Raw genomic sequence first — 16,603 nt, forward strand, 5'->3', positions numbered from 1 at the left:
TCAAATCACATCAAAAGAAGGATCTGTTATTAAATTGACAGTGCACTGGTGACTGAGATTAGCTATAACTCATTCTTCATGTCAGCAGATAGAAAAATCACATGCAAACTTTTGACATTGATCAAAATTCCAGTGCTTATTGATTTTGCTGGGCCAGACCCTGGATGGAATAACAAATTAGATTATTCTGGGTTTACCCTGCTACCCCATAGAAACTAAAGAGCTCAAAACTTTTTTACTTTATGAATAAGGTCTAGAATTTGGTGCATAAGTTCCCCATTAAAATGTGTACCTGAGTTAGTGAAACTTGGGCACCAAACTTTTTGGAGCTAAAAGAGATTTTCCAGATCTCTATTTTTGATTGTCATGTACTTCAATATGCTTGTCCAAATCCTACCCACATGCCAATATGCAAATGAGGCACTCCCACATACAGTGAATGTTCTGCACAGAAAGCATGAAGTGCCTATCTAAGAAGCCTTTTTTTTTTTCTTTTAACAAATGGAGCTGTAGAAATTATTCCATAGAAAGAAAAATCCTGCCCACCAACTGTGGATAATGCAGGGGCACTTTAAAAAGTGTATTTGTGTTATATAAGCTTAGAGAAAAAAATGAAGACTAAAATGGCAAATTTTTACCACAGTAATAAAAGTTACAGGGCATATCAGACATTCAACTAATTGCAAGCAGAGATGGAGAATAAATTGATTTAGTTCACTAAGGTACAGACCTTGCTCTTATTAAAATCAATGACAAACTAACATTTAACTGAGTTGTGTAGGGTTGGGCCCAAAGACTATTGAAGTTCCTCTTCCTTTAAAAAAAAAAAGTCTTCAGTGTTATTGGAAAAATACAAAGTTTGAAATTAATCATGTATGTAGGTTTACAATATAATACTAATGGAACAGTTATATGGCCCATATTCAGCAAGGTACTTAAGCACATACATAACTTCAAGCACAAGTAGTCCTGTTGACTTCAGTAGGACTCAGTTTCATCCATGTACAAGAGTCTGTTCTATATTGGGAGAGGTGTTTACATTTACAATTACATTTGTGTGGTTTTTGTCTTTCTGCTTGATTGGTTCATTATATTAACGAACGTCCATTGGACTAGAACAATTCCTTTAATTTTGGATGATTGTTTATATTTTTGTATGGATTATATTGTCAAATGTATTGCCAAGGTTTTTGTAGAGAAGAATTGTTAAAATAAAACATAATTTACAAACTGGAATTCCAAAAAGGGAAATCTGATCAATGAAGCCTGGCATTTAACATGTATTCTGTATAATAGTATGTTGTTGAGTTGGTTACAAAAATGTAACAAAAGGGGCTAGGGGAAGCCTTAACCCACATCATGAAATTAACTTATACTTGGCACACTTCTCAGACACACAGCATGATGTATGCAGCAGCTGTATCACCAGAGGCTGTGGTCTCAGCAGATTTCACAAGCTAAGCAATGTCAGGTGTAGTTGTATTGGAGTGGGTCACCGTCTCTGATTGTCACCCAAAGGAAAACCCAGTGTGCAGTAGATTATGATGCTGGTGATTTAAGGCCTAGTTCTGGAAACACATATACACGTAATTTTATTCATATTTGTCACTCACATGTGTAAGTATTTGCAGGATCAGGCCCTTAGTAATTAGAAGTCTCCTCCCTGAATCTTTGCTAAAACAATGCCCTCACACAGTGTTGGGGCAGGGGAATGAGACTCTGTTGCCAGAGGTGTTGTCTTGCAACAGAGATGTAAAACTGAGGTTTTGATTGTTTGTGCTCGTATTTTACAACCTGATGGCGCTTTTTGGGGGCAAGAGTTGAGAGGCTAATATGCTAACTACATTCAAATGTGAGTAATTACATTCTTTCCTACCTAAATTCTTAATGCAATGTCAGGTGGATTTCATGGTAGTCCCCATCTTGAAATAAATTCTTGTTTAGTGTGTTACTGTGCACTGTTAAATGTTTGCTATGTTCCACCCCAGGAATGACTATTTCATTAGGACCTGAGGCAGCTCATATATGCATCTACATGATGATAGGAATGTTTATATAGAGGTTGGGAATCTTTTGAGATGCAAGATGCTCTATGAATGTAAAATCAAATATCTACCTGCATCATGATAGTGCTTTCATATGTAAAAAGTTACTGTCAAAAATCACGTTTACAAAAAAATCTAAATCAATAATACAAAATAAGTCTATTATCCTAACTCATAAACAGAAATATACTGAGAGCCATTAACAGTTTCTCTTCAGAGACATTTACAATTTAAACCCAAATAATATGTTTTTAAAATAGTATTATTTTACTTACTTACACTGTGTTCCTTTACTTTACTCCGTGTAGTCGCTAATAACATAAATCAATGAAAATCACTGAAGTTTAGTTTCATGGATTCTTAATGCTGCAATGCTTGGGTTTCATATACTGCAAGAAAATAACCATTTGTTCCAAAACCGTTGTTCCCACTGAAATTAAAAAGATATAGTAACAGTTGTACAAACGGCTGTTTGTACAAAAAAAAATATGTTGGGCCTTTTGCTGGTATATACACCGTCTATAGTGTTAGCTGGATAAATTGTAATGCCAATCAGTGGATAACATAATAAATTTGATTTTAAAACCTACTACTAATCTTTATCATTAAAGGTGAAGGTATTGTTTGAGATGGGGAAGATCCCAAATCATAGAGGTAGAAATTCATCCCTATGCAGAAGTGTGCACCACTAGACCTGACCCCAGTTAGAATAGCTAAGTGAGATATCAGTGGTGCTCTGCATAGAGGTGAATTTCAGCCCAACAGAATATGTATGTTGACTAGAGTATGACATTCCATTTCAAGACTAAAAATTAGAAAAGCCGTTACTTTATCAGTTAAATCCAAGGTTCAGTGTGTCCCTGGCTTCTCTTGATGGCAGTGCAGCTAGCTGCGCTGCTCTGTTTCAGGTGTTGGTGATATCATCGGCTTCTGCAGAGGAACCACAAAAGCCTGAAGTCAGGTCACGTGGCAGGCAAGTGAAGGAGAAAACTTATTTTTAAACACATTATTTTTGTTTAAATTGCTGTAAATGTGTCTGCAGTTTTGTTTTGTTGGTTTCTAAGGCTACCAGTGCATTTTTGTTTGAGTTAGGATCTTAGAGGTGTTTTGTAGTATTGAGTTAAGATTTTTGTTTGTTTTAAAAACATTTTCTTTTTAATAGCCTTGTAATGAGCATTGCGTAGCATAGTCTAATGACCTGCTTTTGTGTTTGTCTGTGGAAATAGGAAGACAAGCATCCAATATGTTGTTAATTTAAAAAAAAAAGAATGTAATGTTTGAGAAGGGGAAAAAGGTTTTGTCAAACACCCTTTGGTTTAGAACATGTGAAATTCGAACAATGGTTTGGAAGCCTACTTATTTAAATGTAGGCTTGCTTAAGAAAAAAACAATGATATGCCCACGGTTCAAAGTAAAAGGTTGGAGCTTAATAAAGGCTATTTAACATGTTGTTCTAAATCCACAGAAAGGCAAATCTTTATTACAGAGGTATAGATCACTTCTGTTAGGGGAATCCCACCAATTTTAATGTACATTTTTCTCTTACTCTTTTCTAATTAACATCAGCACTTAGATTACAGAAAGCTAGCCTTCAACACTGAGCTTTTCAGTGGTAACAAAGCACTTGAGGTGGTGGTTAATTAAAGTAGAGTGCTGATAGGAAAGAGACCTGAGTGGGCCTGAAGTGCTAATCCTTTTGCCTTGCTCAGTGTCCCTCTGTGATTGTGATTGATGAGCTGATTCCTCTTTACATCTTCATTTGCATCATGTGTTAATACCCACAGGCAGAGGTGCTATGTATTACCAGATGAGAGCTCACTGTTAATACAGGCTAATGTGGTAATGGGATGGAAGGAGGGTAAAGAGCTCTCTTAGCTGTTGAGCAGAAACGGCCTATTAAGTAACTAGTTTGTAGTGGGTGGTGTGTCTCTTCACTTGAAAGTTAGTGATCTTAACACCTTTGCCTACTTTTATGTTGAAGATAAGCTTTTTTTACCACCCTCTCTCTTTATTCCGCCTCCTTTTTATATTCATATCCCAATTATTGTTTTAGAATATTCATGCCATGTGGAAAGGCTGCAGGCTTCCTATAATGGAAGGCTGCAGAGCTTTCTGTGATTCCTGGAGCCAAAATAAATTGGCAGGGACTTTCAGATTGGCTTCTCCTCCATCTTAAAGACAGATGCTTTCCTCATTACCTAAAAGAATGACACACTGTCTAGCTGTGACTTGAAACTTCTGTAATCGTGCAGCAGTTTCTGATTTTGGACCAAGTGGTTTGCAGGGGGACTGTGCAACCTTCTGAAGCTGTCATGAAGTAGCACAATTGAACCATTATTGAAGCTGCCCTTCAAAACTTAGATATCTCTACTGTAAGTGGTCCAAAACCATTATGCTAGTCTAGGTTTTCCACTTCAATTTTCAGGACAGATCCAGTACCAGAAGTAAATCTAGATTACTATATGTTAACAGCATGCCTCAAATCATTTCAATCCAAAATAGCAATGTCACCATCTTCTTGCTTTGCTCACCTTTCCTTTAGAAAGCCGTACAGTTTTGCTGGCTGTTCATAATGTTGAGCAAAACGAAGCTGGTAAGAAATCCTTTCACCATTAACTTTTTCACCCCCACTGCCATCCAGAGTTTGACTTCTGTTTTATAATAATAATAATTGGAGATATACCAATCTCCTAGAACTGGAAGGGACCTTGAAAGGTCATTGAGTCCAGCCCCCTGCCTTCACTAGCAGGACCAATTTTTGCCCCAGATCCCTAAATAGCCCCCTCAAGGATTGAACTCACAAGCCTGGGTTTAGTAGGCCAATGCTCAAACCACTGAGCTATCCCTCCCTCCTGAAATCAATATTTCTTTTCTCCCTAGAAACATAGGCAGGTCCCTTTTGTGGTCTCTCATGCCGTTCAGGTGTCTGGCTTTGTACCTTTACCTCTCCTAGGGTTTTCCCCCTCTGAGACCAGACTGTGAGCTACAGCACCCTGTATTGACTGTGTTTATACAGCCCTGCATTCAGATTTCATGGTTCATGACTTTGGGAGAACTGATGACTAGGCAGCCTTCTTAAACCAAGATACAATTTAATCTTAACAGTAAGGACAAAGGATAACATTAGAGAAAAAGGATTTTAAAACAACAAATAGTCTATAGTCTATATATGCATGTCTATATTACCAAACGGAGTCCTGACCCTTGGAAGAGACCCTAAGCAGACCTCCCTTTTCCATTCACCCCAAACCTCTGTTATCTGGGACAGCCTATTTCTCTTAACTGTCTCTCCCCCTGCTTTCTCCTGTGCTCACAAGCTTGAACGCCCCTCTCCCTTTGACAAACAAGTCTCATGAGCTTCTCAGGGGGTCGGAGGTAGAACATCAAAGCAAATGGCTCTTGCACTGCCCCTAAGTGTCGGCAGGTGGGTGGCCATCTTTAGCCATTGTTCCGCTTGCTGCCTTTTTTCCCAACAGCCCAGGATTAAATGAAATGAACATATTCATACAGTAAATATCCCAATATTTAGCATAACATAATAATGTAGTAAACAGCTCAATAACCAGGTCAACATATTCATAATTTTTTACAGCGCAATCTTGCTTCCACCACAATGTTCTCTGCTTGGGCCAACAGATTAGAGTTAAGGTGACCAGGTGTCTGGTTTTCAGTCGGAACACCCAGTTGAAAAGGGATCCTGGTGGCTGTGGTCAGCAGTGCTGACTGGGCAGTTGACTGTCCGGTTGGTGGCGCCACACAGCGGGGCTTGCATACTCCCTCCTAGTCTCCGTGCTTCCTACCCAGGAAGCAGCCAGCATGTCTCTCCTCTGGCTTCTACGCATAGGGGCAGCCAGGGGGGCTCCGAACGCTGTCCCCACCCCAAATGCCCCTGCAGCTCCCGTTGGCCAGGAACTGAGGTCAATGTGAGCTGCGGGTGTGGTGCCTGCAGACGAGGCAGTGCACAGAGCCTCCTGGCTGCATCTCTGGGTAGGAGCTGGAGAGGGGACATGACACTGCTTCCGGGATCTGCTTGAGGTAAGCACTGCCCAGAGCCTGCAACCCTGAACCTCTCCTCCCCGCCATGCCCCAACCCCCTGCCCAGCCCTGATCCCCCTTCAATCCCAGCCCAGAGCACCCTCCTGCACTCCAAACCCCTCATCCCCAGCCCCACGCCATAGCCCACACCCCCAGCTGGAGCCCTCACTCTCCCCTGTGTCCCAAGCCCCTGCCCCATCACTGAGCCCCCTCCTGCCCTTTGAACTCCTCGGTCCTAGCCTGGAGCACCCTCTTGCACTCTGAACTCCTCATTTCTGGCCCCACCCCCAGTTGGAGCCCTCACCCCCTCCTGCACCCCAACCTCCTGAACCAGCCTGGTGAAAATGAGCAAGTGAGGGTGGAGAGAGTGAGCAACAGAGGGAGGTGGGCTGGAGTGAGCAGTGGACAGGACATGGGTGGGACCTCAGAGGAGAGGTGAGGCAGGGAGCGGGACAAGGGTGTCCGGTTTTGTGGGAGTAGAAAGTTGGCAACCCTAATTAAAGTTTGAGATGTAAACATTTCTTTAAGACACACAAATAGATACATGAAACAAAAAGAGGCAATCCATTGAGACAGGTATCTTCACAGTATAGTAATTACCTCTTAAAGAATTAAATTCAGCCCTGTATGAGTCCACCCAAGCCACCACTTATGTCCCAAATTTGTTCAGTGCTTTGACATTTGGAAGTGAGATGTACACAGTTGAATATAGTATCAGAGGGGTAGCCGTGTTAGTCTGGATATGTAAAAGCAGCAAAGAGTCCTGTGGCACCTTATAGACTAACAGACGTATTGGAGCGGGTATTCACCCATGAAAGCTCATGCTCCAATACGTCTGTTAGTCTATAAGGTGCCACAGGACTCTTTGCTGCTTTTACAGTTGAATATATTGAACCTCTGACTATAGTGAAGCTGTTCTGTGGGTAAAATCTTAGAACTCTATACTTGGAATTCTCTTCTGCTGTCAGACTTCCAAATATGTGCCTCAGACCTGCCTTGAAAAATCTGCCATTACTCCTGTGCTTCCATGATCACTGGGGACTTTTTCAAGTTACATAGCATGGCAGTCCTCCATGTCAGAGAAGAGCTCTCAGAATTTAATTCACTGAGAAATAATGAGGTCTTTTGTCTTATGCAGTGGAAAAAGATATTAGTCCAAGATAATTATTTATGGACTTCGATATATCTTGTGCTACTAATGTGCAGGAATTAATTTTAATGAGAGTTAACCATGTAAACCACCTGCACATCAATTGGAGAATAGACCCCTGAATGGATATGGTATAATGAAAATGCACTCTGCCAAAAACATATGGTAGGCATGTTTACACAGCCATAAATATTCTCCCTCTGTTCCAAATATTTGCATATTTATGGAAGCAAATCTTTATATTGCTGCCAGCCTATGTAAAATCTACTTACTACGTGAATTCTTATTTCCAGATAGGAATTAGTATGTAACTGAATAGTTGGTGATGCATTTTTAGCTAATATAGCTGCAAATGAGTTGGTTAAGAGTTGTATTAATCATGCCTTTTTCTGTTATTACATTTCAAAAGTTATTTGAAACACCTTGTACTACAAATATGGTTATCTGTAGTGGACTGTAATACTGACCATTACACCCCAAGTACCAGCTAATTGTTTATTAGCTAATACATTGCTAATTAGTCTGCCATACTATATAACTATATATTTATATCAGAATTATGGCATGTGAAGTCCAGTATAGATGAGTCACAGCTAATTCAGACAGAAAACAAATACATTATTGTATGGAAGGATAATACAGATTATTTACAAATCTTTGATCCAGATTAGAGAAATAAAAATATTATAAAATGAGAGAGTGCACTGGTTTAATTTAAACTGATTGAAGAGGTTCTGTGGACAATCATTTCATTTAAACCAGGCATATCCTAATCATCCCTGGTACCTAGGTGTGCATTAACATGCCATTTACAGACTTGGGAACTCGAGGCAGAGAGATTTATTTACTTGCCCCAAAACACAGAGAGAGGTTCAGAACCAGGATTAAAATCCTCACTCTTGGTCCTGAGTGTAGAACAGTCAAGGCTAAGCCTCTTTTTCAGCATGTATTAATAATATTGTATCTACTCTGTTGGATACACTATATTGATGCAGTTTTCTTTGTTGTATCAGTGATGTGTCGATGTTTTAAATGTATTTGCTTCCAAAGTGTGGGGTAGACCCTAAATCTGGTCATTCGATCTGTGTCATCAAAATGAAGTTAAGATAGTACCTTGAATATTTCAGGTGGTAATTTTTTAATTAGAAAATAACAAATTTAAACCAATTTGCCATGGCTAGTTTCAGAAGATGAACTTGAATTTTCTTCTTAATAAGATACAAAACAATTGTATATATTACACCAAAAAACTGGTTTTGGATATCGATTTTCATTGTTAATTGGAGATACTAATAATTATTGACTTTTATTTGAGGACCCCAGTTAATCATCTCAGATTTCCTTCATGCAAAACTTTCTTCTCCTTTGTTTTATTTATATTTATTGCTTTCCAAAATTGCAGGCAGTGGACAAATACTAGTAGTAGCATTGAAAAATGACAGTAATCCATATTGCTAAAATCTTGACTCATCCACAGGAAATTAAACCAAACCAACTAAAACAAAAGCAAACTACTGTTGTTGTTGTTGTTGTTGTTATGTTTGTTCAGAAGAGGTTGTTTCCTCAACTGTGCCAAGCTCTAAGCTATATGGCCAGTCCTCTGACCCTGGGCCCTCTAGGGACTAAAATGGCCCACAACATAAAGGCTGCTCACTCTCAATTAAACTGGTTGTAGCCACCCAAGGTCCCTGCCCAGAATAATTTGCAACCTAAACTCTTTGACACAGGGACTGTCTTCTTCTGTGTTTGTACAGTGCCTAATAAAGTGGAGTCCTGGTTCATGAGTAGGGCTCTTAGGTGCTGTGGTAATACAAATAAGTTATAATAATAGTAACTCAGACAGATCTGATGCATGAGAACAGTGCAAAAGATAAAGAAACACCAGTCATGAATGGATTAACACAGGAAAGCTTTACAAGAGCCACAGGGCCAGATTGTCTTCAATGCAGCAATAACAGTTTATACCAGCTAAGTAGCTGACCTTTAGGAGTTAAGGTGGAATTTAAAAGAGGACCTTTGGAACATGAAAAAGGAGAGGCAAAAATAGACTGAACACTTTTGAATCAAAGTTTCTAGGTTATTTGTGACCAAAGAAGACATAGGCCCTGGTTCTCTATGGCCTTGTATCTTTTGCAGTCATTTATGCCTGTTCATAGTGGGTGTAAAATGCTCCCACTCCAATTTGTTTGCATTCTACATCCACTTCACACTCACTTGACACAGGTATAATGACTATACAGTGTGTTAAGCAGTGGAGAATTAGGCTTGTGAAGTGGGGTGGAGGAGGAGGAGACAAAGGGAACAATTAGGAGGGAGGATATGGAAGAGTGCCTGGAGAGCTAAAGATGGGAATAGGATAAAATGAGAGGCAGATGAAGGCAGATGATGAGTGTGAGGATTAGGGAGCCAATGACGGGGTCTGCAGAATAATAAGATTGATTTTGAACGATAACTACAGATGAGCACAACATTAGTCAAACTTCACACTTTTAGACTTAGGCTATATCCTGGACACTGTTTTCCGGGGCTTTTCAGTCCATACAGAGTTTCCATCCATTTAAGACAAAATGATTCTTAAGTAGGTTAAGACTCCTTTAAAGTGGATATCTAACACACATCCATGTCTCTATCCCATCTTGACTTCAGTTATAGCGGCTATGAGGGGTGTTGAAGGGTGATGCCTGTAGAGCAGTGTTTCTTAAACTTTTGTATTGGTGACCCCTTTCACACAGCAAACCTATGAGTGCGACCCCCCCCCTTCTAAATTAACTCCCCCCCCCTTTATTTTGTATTTAACACTATTATAAATGCTGGAGGCAAAGTGGGGTTTGGGGGTGGAGGCTTTTAGCTCACGACCCCCCCCCATGTAATAACCTCACAACCCCCAGTTTGAGAACTCCTGCTGTAGAGACTGTGGAAAAAATGAGTTTTGGGGATTGAAGTCAAGTTATTCCCTGCCTGAAGTTAGTCTCTGTGTATAATGAGCATGACAGGCCATCTTTTCCTTCAGAATCCTACAAGGAGGGTGTGAAGAGTCCATATAATTCTACAGAATTCTCCATTGCAATTGCAGGAATTGTAAGCATTTTTTAGCCATCTCCACAGTATGTACCTTTGACTCATTTGCTGTAAATTGTAGCAAAGGAATTAGTGTGAATTTTTATTGTTCTGCCCAAGCCCTCTTCACCTGTACAGAAATAAGTGAGTTTATTACAGTAGAACACACTGATTTCTGTATCATACTTCACAAATCTCTTGTCTGTTCCAGCAAATAACATACAGCACATCCTCTTCACACACCTATGGCTATGTCTACACTAAAAATTATGTCGACCTAACTTATGTCGGTATACAGTCACCGCAGTTATTAAATTGCTTATGTAAGCATACTTGGCTCCTTGTGTCAGTGGTGAACACCCTCATGAGGAGAGCTTCTATTGATTGTGTTGTCAGTGTGGGGCATTGTGGGATGGCTCCTGAAAGCCAGTATCAGTCAATGTAAGCAATGCAGTGTCTACCTATTTACATCCACCATGACTCTATGCTGCTCACGGAGGTAAATTTCTACTAAATTGGTGTAGAAAGGCACTTAGGTCAGCGAGACCCAAATTTAAGTGAAGACACTGCCACAACTAGGTCGATGCAAGGCAACTTACCTCACTCTAACTGTGTAGTGTAGACCAGGCCTAAGTCTTTCAAGGAAAATTGAGACTCTGGGCATTAGCAAGCATAAATTACTGTTCTTTTTGTAGGTGGTTTAACAAGGGGCAAGGGGATGACTTTGCTTTTCTTCCAAGAAAATTAGCAGCACCTAGATTATGCCTATTTTCTACTTCAAGGGAATTGTTCCATTTCATCCCTTACTGGAGCAGTCTTTAGAAGAACAGAAGTAACTGACAGCGCACATTCTGCGCTATGAGGTCAGTTATGCCAAGCATACATTAAAAAAGACAATGTAATAGATTAGTTGTGGGATATATTGCATATCAGAATAGTTCTATACAGACATCAAAATATTAACTAAAAGGGAAAGACTTCATAAAGTCTCATGTAGTCCCTCCTGGCATGGGGATATGAGCAGGTATTCAGGATTTTTCTTTAAGTATGCTGATATGATTAAATTTAACTTGACACGAGTGATGTACCGTAACATGTGATTGTACTATTTTAAAGAACCACTTTTTCTGATTGAATACCTACCAGCAATCAATTTTATATAGCCATCTAATCTGAATTTCTTTAGCAGCTAGAAGCTGCCTGAATACTAAAGCAATTGCAATGTTCTCTATCTGATTAGCTGTACACTTAGCGAATACTGAACTATTTAAAATTATTTTCAGATAGTTTATTTTATTTGAAGTGTAACTGTTCCAGTTTAAATACTAGACAGTTGATTTCACAAGTTTTAAAGCAAGTTTTTAAAAACTACTACTCTGCCTTCCCAAAATAAGTGAATATAGACTATCAACACGTAAAAACTAAGGTTTGGAATTGATGTTGTAAAGAATGTTTAGTTTTAAGAAATAGTGTGTGTTTGAATTTATTTTTTCAGTGCTATCTTGTTTTGGAAACAAAAAAGAATGTGCACATGAGGTAAAAATTAAGTAAAGTATTCGAGGCTAAGTTGGAAATTAGTGGCAGTGTTTGTTACACAGTTGTACATTTAAAACAATATTCTGAATATACTTCCTTCCAAATAAAATCTTCCTCTGTGCTATGTATTAAATGCCACATGAAATGGGTTTGAGCAGTAATTTTACAGATGCATTTTTAAGAACATGAGAGTTAGAAATAAGATGGGTGCAGTTTCTTGTGCATAGTCCCATGATTCATTTTGTTTTAAACTCTCATATTTCTCAAAGCAGCAGTGTGTATATTACCTTTGTCAAGCACCTTTACCATCTGAGCCCCTCATTTACATAACAGTTTGCTATAATAATTGTGCTTTGTGAGTTTTTGACTTCATGAAGAGTGTGTAAGTCCTAAAGCAGTAGCTCTAGAGAGGAAGTGCTGGAAGAAAGAATTCCCTTGAATGCAGCTCTTTACACTTTCGAACTGTAAAAAGAACAGCAGATGTATCATTATCACTGTTTTACAGATGAGGAAACTAAGGCACAGAGTGGTAAAATGACTTCCCAAAGGTCACAAAAACACATCTCTGGCAGAGGTGAAAAAAGGACCCAGGTCCCCTGACTCCCATTACTATGCCCTATCTACCACACTATGCTGCTACCTGTAATAATAGCAGCATTTGTAGGAGATAAGCACAGTGGAACTCACCAAGCAGTATAGTAAAGCAAAACACTTTTCAGTTACACTGAAGCAATTCAAGAGTTTCTCTTCACTTCTTTATAACAAGAGATTCACTCTTTAAATTGATTCTTGTGTATTTGGAGTCCTTCATGATGTTTTGACAGTGTGTGGAAACCCTGTATTTAAAAGCAGCATTGGATCAGTAAGTTTGAGTGCCTATCACCTCAGCAAAAGCAGTGAGCAAAGTTGCCCTTCAGTTAGTGTTGTGGTTTATTTTGCTAACAGCAAACATTGTTGAAACAAATAGTTGTTCATAAATAAAGGCTATAAAATCATCTTAACATAAACATTAATTGAAGTACACAAATGATCACAGTGGTAAACAAATATAACAAAGTGTAGCTGAGGCAGGAAGCCAATCTCTCTGTTCCCTGTGCCCAATGATATTTTGATAGTCATTTTAATCTTAGAAAGTAAATAGCATCAGACATGATGTTCCATAATTTCAGCACAGTGCCAAAAAATGAATGCTGCTCTTTCCAGTACAAACAAGAAAGCAGTGCTGTGCAATGTGGTCATCTCAAATCGGGTCATCTATGTTCAATCACAGGCAACAAAAGTATTGGAAAACTAAAATTAATTAAATAAAAAAGAGAGATGGATGTTGAATGATTTGAGTTCACACACAGTATAAAAGTGAAGCCAGCCCAACCCATTATAGGATTCAATAGTTCTAGTTTTTCAGGCCAATTTCAGCAGCGGAAAAATTAGAATGATTCAATTACTGATATTACAAAATCATGTTGGATTCTATAGGAATAACTGCAGACTAGTTCTAATCAAAACTCTATTCAAGTCATAATCCTGACTCTTTGTGCCTTGCAATCAATAGGTAATGTTATTGTGGCTAAACCCTGAATTCACAAGAGCGCCAGGATACTTGGTCAACATGTGGGGGTCACATTTTAAAAAGTTTCTTCCATTTTGAAAGATTACTTTACTGGTTTGAGAGTTATTCTGTGTACTTAAAATGGCTAATACCAGTAGAACCGGCAATATTAAACAGACCAATCAAAGCTTTTTAAGTGCAACTGCGATACAGAAGTAGAGCTATAGCTATTTTTAGATATGAAAATGAAGACACTTGTGTGGGTGCCAGTGAAATCTATGTTAGCGATAATTCAAACATCCATTCGAGGGAAGATGCTTACTAGAAATGAGCAGTAAGGTTCTTTCCCTTATATTTATTAGATCACAGATTTTTAATCTGCATGTGATGCCAAAACTAAAAGATTTAATTGCTTAGGTAATGTGTTAATTACCATGTACTCTCCATTACAACACAGTATACAAACAATTCACTTAGGAATTAGTAGGTCATTCACAATGAGAGTGCTGTGTCGGTGTGATCTTCTCTATGAACAATAACATAGTAGTAGATGTTCATGGAGGTTACCAGCCACAGTGAATTCCATTTTAATTATACATCCTTTAAAAAAATTCATCATCAGATTGCAACCTGCAATCGAAAGGATTGACAGTCTCTGAATAACATTCTCACTTGGACAGAGAGATTGGCATGTCTTCATTTTATACCAAGTATTATTCATATTTATTAAGACTGAAGGGGACCCAACAAAGTGTGGTGTGGTGAAAAATCACACCAGCAGAGTTTGCTCATTTATCTTATTAATGTCTAGAGGGCCGCACGTCTGGTTTTATTTCAGAACAGATGGGATTACAAGTAGATCTACCCCACTGGCTCCACTTAAGCCTGAACCTTTCTCACCTACATCATGAGTGAACTGTGTAGGGATTCTTTGTTTTTGTGGTTCTTTGCGCTGCTGACTGTCCAAAATGATCCAGCGTAGGTTAAGTGTCGTGAAGGCTGAGAAAAAAAACACAACTTTGGCCATTGTTGCTTTTGGAGAGTAAATCAGGGTTTGTTACGGAGCGATTACTCTGTCTAGAGAGAGGCAAGAAACACAGAGATGCTGTGCTAGCTGCCCCTTATAGCCTTCCTATTGCCCTTAATTCCTGACATGCAACACTCACTGACCTGCTAATCTCGTGTTACCCTTGAGCAGAATGTCCTGAGATAATTGCATTGAAATTTGGTAAATTTGGTGGCGGTTTTGTAAAGTAGACTCTGGTTTTTTTGGTTTTTTTTTTTTTGTAGTGTTGTAACCGTGTTGGTCCCGGGATATTAGAAAGACAAGGTGGGTGAGGTAATATCTTTTATTGAACCAACTCCTGTTGGTGAGAGACAAGTTTTCGAACTATACAGAACTCAACTTTGGGACAGAAAAGCTTTTGTGTAGCTCAAAAACTTATCTCTTTCACCAACAGAAGTTAATCCAGTAAAAGGTATTACCTGACCCAACTCATCTCTCTAATGTCTGCTAGGCAGTTTGCTGAAGCTACTGTGCTTATTTACATTTGTATCCAAAATAATGGTTTGGAATCAGGTTTTTGGAGATGATACTTGTGCACCATTGACAATTATTTTAATTGAATTCTGGTGGGTTTTTTTAAAAGGTTTTTTTAAATTACATTTTTTGTTAGTTTACAATGAAACCAAATGACAAAACTGATTTCGGTCTGAATTACATTTCAAAGTCCTGTATTAATTGCAATAGTAATACCAAAACTAAAACGGCCAACAGGGCTTATAAAATCCATGTGTTGGTCAGGAGAATATATGACTTTATCCTGCAGCCGGACCCATTCAGGTACCATGGCCACAATCCAGCAATACCTCGGTCTCATTACCAACTGTAAGTATGTAAGTAATCCCTACTTAATTCAGTTAAGTTTAATCAGGAAACTCATGCTTAAAGTTAGGCTCATGCCAGAACAGGGCCTGTGTGTGTGCGCACTAATCATCAAAATATTCAGGTTTCCTTTTCTTTTTTGCACTCTGGCTTCTAATGTGGTTAGCAGAGCCACAAGATTTTTTCTTTCCTTTTTTTTCATTGAAATAATTATTAAAACAGAAATTGTTCAAGAGATAGCTGGGATTATTAATTCATCACATACGAAACAATATATCCATTAACTAAATCAGTCTGTACTAAGAACTGTCAACAAAAAGACACTAAGGGCCAGATTTTAAGTGCTTAACTTCCAGTGGGAGCCTAGGTACTTTTGAAAACCCCATTAGATGCCTATCTTCGGCTTCTTTAGGTGCCTAAATAACTTTCAAAATCTGGTCTTTAGACCTTGCATTGGTGAATAGAGCAATTCCTAAACACCCTTGCAAATCTGGGTGCAAGGCTCTCTGCTTTAGTTTATTTTTTTAAAACATGCTGTATTATAATAATAATAATTGTTTCAAAGTCAAGCACTCAAAAGGTAACAAGTTGCCTGTGCAGGGTGTGGATGAGGAGTGGTAAATAAGCACTTGGGCCACATACTGCATGATGAAGATAAAAAGAAATACCGAAGAACTAGCTTTTCCATGAAGACTGTCTGTCGTATGGAAAAAATAGTATGGGATCATATAATTAAAGACTATAATAATCTAGACACACACGGCGTGTCTACTTGGGGATAAAAATCCCATGACTGGCCCAGATCAGCGCTCTCTGGCTCACGGATCTCAGGCTCCTGGGCTGAAAAACTGCTGTGTAGACATTTGAACTCAGGCTGGAGCCTGATGATGGGATTCTGCTGTAGATTGCCACGGACTCGCAGGGGCGAAAGAAAATGCAGGCCTGTTATTTACCAGGCTGCACGTGGCAACAGACTATATTGGTAAGGGATGCAAGGAGAGTATGGGTCACGATGCAAACTGCAGACACACACACACACACTAAAATTAATCAATTTAAAGTTTTATTGGGGATAATTACAAGGGGTAAGGGAGGAGCGTATGATTAGCTAATAGAGTTAATGAAACTTAAAACACACAATGACTAAAATATCTACTAACAATATTTATAAACAAAGATGCAGCATTTAGTAATAACTGATACTTACAAATACAAACCAACGCATAACGACCGGCAAACGTAGAAGCTCTGTTTGAAACACGTGAGCTGAGAGAGAGGCTTCGAGGTGATCAGGCTCGGTTACGGGTGTACACAGGATACACAGGATTCGTTTTTCTTTCTCCTCT

The 16,603-nt window shown here is 38.9% G+C and overlaps 1 protein-coding gene across 41 annotated transcripts in view; it reads left to right on the plus strand.

Annotated features, from left to right (window-relative positions):
- Positions 1–16,603, plus strand: part of RBFOX1 (RNA binding fox-1 homolog 1) — a 2,636,561-nt gene that overhangs the window by 2,392,885 nt on the left and 227,073 nt on the right. Inside the window, exon 1 of one of the 41 annotated variants that reach the window (XM_039490620.1) lies at positions 1,831–1,852. The exons of the other annotated variants lie outside the window; for them this stretch is intronic. The gene's annotated coding sequence lies outside the window, so the exon portion shown is untranslated. Of the gene's footprint in view, positions 1–1,830; positions 1,853–16,603 lie in introns of those variants that run through there. 41 annotated transcript variants of the gene reach the window in all.

This window comes from Mauremys reevesii, linkage group 10 (genome assembly GCF_016161935.1).
Source record: "Mauremys reevesii isolate NIE-2019 linkage group 10, ASM1616193v1, whole genome shotgun sequence".
In the NCBI taxonomy this organism is placed as follows: Eukaryota; Metazoa; Chordata; order Testudines; family Geoemydidae; genus Mauremys; species Mauremys reevesii.